The following is a 7,382-nucleotide window of genomic DNA, read 5'->3' as shown; positions in this document are numbered from 1 at the left end:
TCTCTGGATCTATGTCCTCACAGTGGTCTGGATGTTTGTTGCCCCCAGGAGCTCTAATTCCTCTTCTCTCGAGGTAGGATGCTGTCCCTGGAGGGACACTGTCTCAGACATACTAGTCCCTCTGAGTCCTAAATACCTGTAGATTATATCCATTGTAAGGTCCCTATCTCTCATTACATAAAACATCTCTCTCCCCATGGAAGTTCCTGAGTTTGACCCCCCCCCCCATTGAATTGAGATTTTCTTCTTTCCCTCTTTTTCAGTCCTTTCCTTTGCCACCTCATCCATTCTCCCATACTCCTTATTATTCCTGAGAGGCTATAGGAGTTGTTTCACCCGCATTGTTTACCATTGACTTGAACAGAGCGCGTCACACATTTCTCTCTGTCTTCTTCCTTCCTTTCCCCTTTCTAACTGCCCTCCCATTCTATACTGTAGTCCCACAAACAAATTAATTTCCCTGTAGTCCGTGTTGTAAGCTTTAGTCCATAGTGTTTGGGTCCTATACTTCCATCATCACTTACTCTATTTAAGTTCCACTTTCATCTGTATCACCTTGTGTACATTTAGAAAGAAATCTCTTAATGGCCGTTTTGTTAGTTTTTGCTGTTGTTGTTATTGTTGTTTAATCCCGTGTTTAATCTTCCTCTTTCTACTTTTCCCCATTTTTTCTGGGCTAATTTATTTACTTTCTTATGCTTTCCTTGGTAGCTGTATCTGTTTGCTTTTCTCGTGTTTGCAAAGTGAACAATCTGCTCACGTCTGGGTTTTTTTTTTTTTTTTGTAGGGATGCTTCAAATGCTTCTATTTTATTTAAGTCCATCCTTTTTCATTGATGATTAAGCTAAGGTTTACAGGGAATTTCACTTGGGCTACATCTTGGACTCCATTTGCTTTACAGAACACATCATGCCATTCTCTTCTGTGGTTTCATGCTTTCTGGTAGGTGCAGAGCAGTCTTTTGTTAACCACCTGCCTTGGTATTTGAAAGTTTCCTTGTGATCACACCCAGAATTTGTTGTCACTGTAACTGTTAAATTTAAACACTTTCATTGCTTGATGGCTGACTTTGTTAGACTTAGCTCTCCTCAGCAATGCAAGGATCTAGTACTATTCCAAAAGACTCCTGATGGAAAATGCTGTCCACATCCAGAGAAAGAACTATGGGGTCTGAGTGCAAATCAAAACATACTATTTGCTCTTTTTTGTTGTTTTTTTTTTGTTCATTAGTTTCTTGTGGTTTTCCCCTTCTGTTCTGATTCTTCTTTTACAACATGACTAATGTGGAAATATGTTTAATATGATTACACATATTTAGCCTATATCAAATTGCATGCTGTCTTGCTGAGGGGAGGGAGGGGGAAAATTTAGAACTCAAAATCTTATAAAAGTGAATGTGAAGGCTCAGATTCTTAAAATCTGGCCTGCTTCTATTGATGTCACAATAAGCACCTGAACTCCAAACTGCAACATATTTTGATTCCTTGTTACTGGGAATTGTTATAAAGAGCAATATAAACTCATTCCAAACAATAAAAACACTCCAACTGGTGTTTTAATAAACTCACTACTTGGAATAAAGAAAAAAATAAAAATGAATATTGAAAACTATAACTAAATAAATATTTTAAATATAAATTAATTAAAACACTTTGGGGACTTCCAGGTCATTTGAACAACAAGATGGGGGACTAAACGTTTTCTCTGATCCCCGTGACCTCTGAAACCTCTCTAAAACAAAAATTATGTGACAAAGATAAAAAAAAAAACTTCAGCTGTCTCCATGGTCTGAGACACCCAGAATCCAAAAGAAGGTGGAAAAAAAAACACGACCTGATGTTCACAGACCCTGAGCTCACTCAGTAGCACTCCTTCCCCATCTCCAATATATGTGATGAATACAGAGAAGCATGGAAAAATCTGCATGAACTGATGCAAAATGAACTGAGCAGAACTAAGAAAATAACATACACAGTAAGTACCATAATATAAATGGATATAATGACCCCATATCAAAAAATCTAAAGTAAATGTAACAAAATCATAAAGATCTAGAAGGACATGAATGAAGAGATATGAGAGGATACCCCCAATCCACTTCTTTGTGGAAATGGGAGGTCCACAAATGTTATACATTGCACAAGGTATGTGGGATGGCTCTCTGGAATGGAGAGGAGGAAAGATACTTGGGATAATTATGATGATGTAAGAAAAATAAGATCTCAAAAAGATAATAAAAATAAGATCTCAATAAAAAATTTATTTTAAAAAAATGAACACTCTGTGTCTTGGAGTTTTCTGTATAGTGTTTTGTTGTTTGTTTGTTTTTTTACCCTGGATGCAATATATGAATTCTTTCAATTGGCACTCTTGTATTCAGACATTCTGGGCAATTTTTTTTTTACATTATTTAGTGCATTACAGTGCTTAAGTCTTTCAACCTAGAGACCTATCATCCTTAAATTATCTCTATGCATCCTGTCTTTAAGATCAATATATTTTGAATTATGGTCTGAGAAGGCTTCACCTGTCACCTTGGCAACCCATGGCTCCAGCAGGGGTGGCAGCCATCGGCGCGTCCCGCTTCTGTCCCCTCCGGTCCGGCACTTCGGCCGGCCAAGCCCATCAGAGAGGTGGGCGGTGGCCTTGGCCCCTACCAACATGATGGGGAGACTGAAGTTTACTGAGATTTGAGTAACTTGCCCAAGGACATAAAGATTCATTTCATATTGCTGTTCAGTCGACAAGGGAAATTAAGGCTGCAGAAATGGTATACCACACTCCCAGATAAAGAGAGAAAAAAGATCACCCGAGAAATCGTACAGATGATTCTATCTCGTAGTCAAAGGACAAACAGTTTTGTTGACTGGAAGGATCTAAAAGTTGTTTATAAAAGATATGCTAGCTTATATTTTTGTTGTGCGGTAGAAAATCAGGACAATGAGCTGTTGACACCAGAGATTGTACATCTTTATGTGGAATTACTAGATAAGTATTTTGGAAACGTCTGTGAGCTGGATATTATATTTAATTTCGAAAAGGCATATTTTATTCTTGATGAGTTTGTAATTGGTGGAGAAATCCAGGAAACCTCAAAGAAAACTACTGTCAAGGCTATAGAAGACTCTGATATGTTACAGGAGACAATGGAAGAATACATGAGCAAGCCCGAATTTTAACTGAACAATCTACTTGACAACCCAATGATGCTGCATGTCATATATCTGTAAAACTTCAGCTGGATGTGGTTCTTTTCTGATGTGCCAGAGCCTTATGCCAAAAATAACTTAAATGGATTGTGTATGAAACTTCTTGGATACTTTGGGATACTGTATTCAACGAGCAATATTTAAAACTGCAGCATGTTTGTAACAGGTACAGATCTATATTATTGTCTGAATGTGGATTCTCTCAACTGGAACTTAAAACAACCACAGTAGATTGCATATTTTGTTTATACAATGGTTTTACCAGCAAAGTAATTTTTAAATATTTTTGAGAAATGATCTATGCAATATTTTTTCTATTATTCTCAAAGAACAAGTTGGTAACTACTTTGTAAACATTATTATGAATGTACTACCTATCATGGACTAAAATAATAATTTTGTCTAACTACATAGTTCTCATTTTTACGTTTTCATATATGTCAAAGTAATATAAAAGGTCAGTTAGAGAATTTTAGGTATATTATATGTGTGTGTGTGTGTCTGTGGGTATATACATATACATGTATCCATATATATGTATATGTATATGCCTAAGACTTCAACAAATCTTCAGCCCCTTGTAGCAGGCTTGACTGTCTTATCTGGAATTTCTTATTCAGGCTTTACTTTGGAGAAATAACAGCAATGACAAAACCACAACTACCTATCATTTAAAACAAAAATGAAATCTCCAAGAGCAGCTGTCTAGGATGAAATTGTTCTAATACAGTTTTGGCAGCCAGAATTGTAAAATACATGAAGTATCCCAATTTGTATGTTCACGAAAATCATAGAACTTCAGATTAGAAGGGAGTTAGTTGAGTGGCCAGTTGGTTTAACCTCTACTCCAAACTTACTAATTTACAAGAATATTTTTATAACTTATTTTTTTAACAACTCCAATGATTTGGGTTGTCTATGACTTCCTTTGAGAGATGTGCTTCCCAAATCACACAGTATAATACCCTGGGATTCCAATCCTTGCCCTTGACTGTCATATCAACACTTCTCTCTTTGGATGCATAGAGAATTCATGTCCATCCAAATGAGACATCTGTATACTCAAGGATATGAAAGCCTCCAGGTAGTAAATATTTTGTAAATTTCAGTCATAATTTTCTAATATCCTAGGACTTTTCTGCATCTTATTTTGCAACAAGTGTTTTCCTTGATACCTGGATAGTGTTAGTCTGGAGGTCTAAGTTCACTCATATTGAAGTGATTAGAGGGACAATCATGGTCAGTTTTCTTGGGAGATGAATCTGCCTACTATGTGGGTGTCTTTAGGAAATTTTGGTTGGGAGGACTTCTAAAGGAATTTACTAACACTAAAAATTACTTTTTGTTTGTCTTAGTAGACATGTACACACATTTATTACATAAATTCGTTGTTGATAAGACAAAAACATAGTAGGTAAGGTGAATGAATACAATTTAAGTTCCCCCCCCCAAATTAGCACCATTTATAAACATTATATACATCAGCACTAGTAATGTTTACTGATTTTCATATCTATTTCCTTGAGTAATCACTTAACTTCAATCAAGGTATCAAGCTGAGATTTTGCTTGATCTGTTTTTCATCACTTGGTGTACTTGGATCATTCACTGTCCAGATTTATAGTTAAAAATCATCATTTAGGGTTTCATTACCTAAAGAAAATAAAGATGAAATTTTACAAAAAGAAGATCAATATGTTTCACTTGCATAAGGATCATGGTTTCTTTTAATGATATTGCCTTTTGATTCTTTTTCTAGATTGTCCTTAACTTCTGTACATTCCCAATATATAATTCTCTTTAATACATTCCCAATCAGTTATTTTCTGTTTTGCTTTTTTGGAGAGATGACATTATAGATTAAAGTTTTTTTCTATTTTGCAAATTATTTCTGCTATGCAGGCAATAAATTCTGCTCTCATGAAATGTATTTCTTGTTTGAACCATTTGGGAATATCCTGTTGTGATTCCGGCTCTCTTGAGAATTTAAAAGTTCCTCTGCCTCTTCAGGTGATGGTTAAATTTCCTTTGTCTTGCCATATTTACTCAGAAATATTTGAACTCTTAAGTGTCCTGGTTCCCATATTCCCTTTTGTTATTAGTATCTTGGTATTGATTTATCTGCTTGTGCTCAAAGTTTTTAGCTGAGCTTCCTTCCTCTTGAGATCTTTGGTAATTTCAGTTCTTTTCACTTATATTCTGCTATTGTTCAATTGCCAACTCCTTACTCTTTTATGGCAGATCTTCTAAGGCTAGACCTGGAAACTCTCAGTCTCCTCCCATGCTGCAGAATTCACTTTGCACTGGGACCAATCCATGCCTCAAATAACTCCTGATAGGACAGAAATGGCCCCATCTGGATGCCAGTTCCATTTTCTTAAGGCCTCATGTAGCCTCCCACACATCCTGGTGCCCTGCCCTAATTCCCTCTATTCTTTAGTTCTCTGAGGGTGGTTATTGCTTCCCCCAGCAGCACATGTTTGTGCTTTCCTATGCTTCTATTGCCTTCACATAAGGATGGGGAGTGAGAAGGGAGGGTGGCAAAACTGAGTTATTCTGTTTATTGGCACAGATTAGTAGGATAGAGGAAGAGGCAACATGTGCTGACAGAAGCCACAGCAACAACAAGGAAATTGCTAAGTGGATCTCAGAGCATGAGCTTGTAGATCTGGTTGTATTACCCTGCCATGGGGGTTATTGGAGGAGGGAGGACTGAATGAGCATATTAAGCATGAGGGATTAGCCTTCCCTGCTCTTAATTCATCAGACTGCTACCTGCTTCAACTTCATAGTGTTAGCCTGTGAGAAAAGCTGCAATTAGTTTACCTCTTGTGCAAAATTCTTTAGGGGAGCTTTGAGAGGTTGTGAAGATCAGGAAAATGTAGTTTTGTTATATTTTCTTTATTTTATAAAAAGAAAGCAAAGGAACGGGAAAAGGAATATTCTAGGGAACTCCTGAGTGGACTATTTGGAGCTCTTTGATAGGACTTTCGGGAAGCCCTTGAGAGATTTACCACGTGCTCTTTCTTGATACTCTTTGGTGCAGAGCCCTGGAGCAGACACTTCAGGAGAAAGTACATGAGTCTCCTCAGAACCCTTAAGACTTTTCCAGAGTTGAGGATATGAACAAATTTGGCAAGTGTGCCCCCATTCGATTTGCTGAGGTGAAGGAAAGGGACGCTATTAGTTTAAAAGGAGAGTTCGTATCTACCCTTACTCTAAAACTAGGAATTCTAACTTTCTCATGGGAACTTGAGATATGGTAAGCAGCACCAGATCAGGTCACAGGTGCCCGACCCTGCCTCAGTAGATCTCACAAGTGCCCAAACATAGCTAGAACACGTGTGCTGGCCTACATAACCTGGAGACAAGACTGTCTCTTTAGCTTCGTGTCTGTTCTTGGCCATAAGCGATCCATGGCGAGTAACTGTTGCTGTTCAATGATCCTGAGACAGATGGTTTTCATCTTGGAGGCATCCCCAGAGCCTAACATAGGAGGATCAATAGTGCTCAACTCCAACACAGTGGTCAAAAAGCGGTAGTGACTACAGCCAGTGCTCAGTCTCTGTATGTGAAAGCAGTAGCAGCATCCAGGCAGCACTTGACCCTGGAACAGGAGCCAGTAATACAGGTGGGCCCATTTTAGACCTTTATTTACTCTAATCTGAAATTTAGAAGGTATTTCCACTTTGCTGCCAATGTAGTGCCACATGGTAATTGGGAAGCTCCTTTGTATCAAGGGCTTAAAGGACCATGGGGGTTGTCTTATTGAGAGGTACATTGCTTTCTGGTAACAGAGGAGCTAAAACAATCACCAATCCCCCATGGAAGAAAGAAAGCAGTCTTTCAAGAAAAGAAGTCAATAGAGAAAATTTGGGTATTTCTACACCTCCCCCCATCAAGGGGTGCCCACGTAGAGGGAGATGAGTGGTAGGCTAAGAACGTTATTCGAATGGTAATACTGGGCAGTTCTTAGTATTAACTATTATGCCATGATGGTCTATTAGCAAGATGCTAACAGCCTTATTATGGATGACCCTGACCTGGGATGAGGATCAGTGACTACCAGAAGTGTCATCATGTATGTCATGGCCCTGATGCTCCTGGCATTTCATTTACTCATCATCACCACTTTACATGTTAGAGTATAAATTACAAAGATTTGGTATCACC

General features: G+C 38.0%; 1 pseudogene; it reads left to right on the top strand.

Moving 5' to 3' along the window:
- The first annotated feature begins 2,545 nt into the window (after window positions 1-2,545).
- Window positions 2,546-3,616, top strand: LOC138150578 (AP-1 complex subunit sigma-3 pseudogene; annotated as a pseudogene).
- Window positions 3,617-7,382: the final 3,766 nt, after the last annotated feature.

The sequence above is a fragment of the Petaurus breviceps genome, unplaced genomic scaffold, assembly GCF_028583685.1.
Source record: "Petaurus breviceps papuanus isolate PSGF00001 unplaced genomic scaffold, PetGlider_PUasm1.0 90881, whole genome shotgun sequence".
Classification (NCBI taxonomy): domain Eukaryota; kingdom Metazoa; phylum Chordata; class Mammalia; order Diprotodontia; family Petauridae; genus Petaurus; species Petaurus breviceps.
This window is presented reverse-complemented; position numbering and strand designations above follow the sequence as displayed.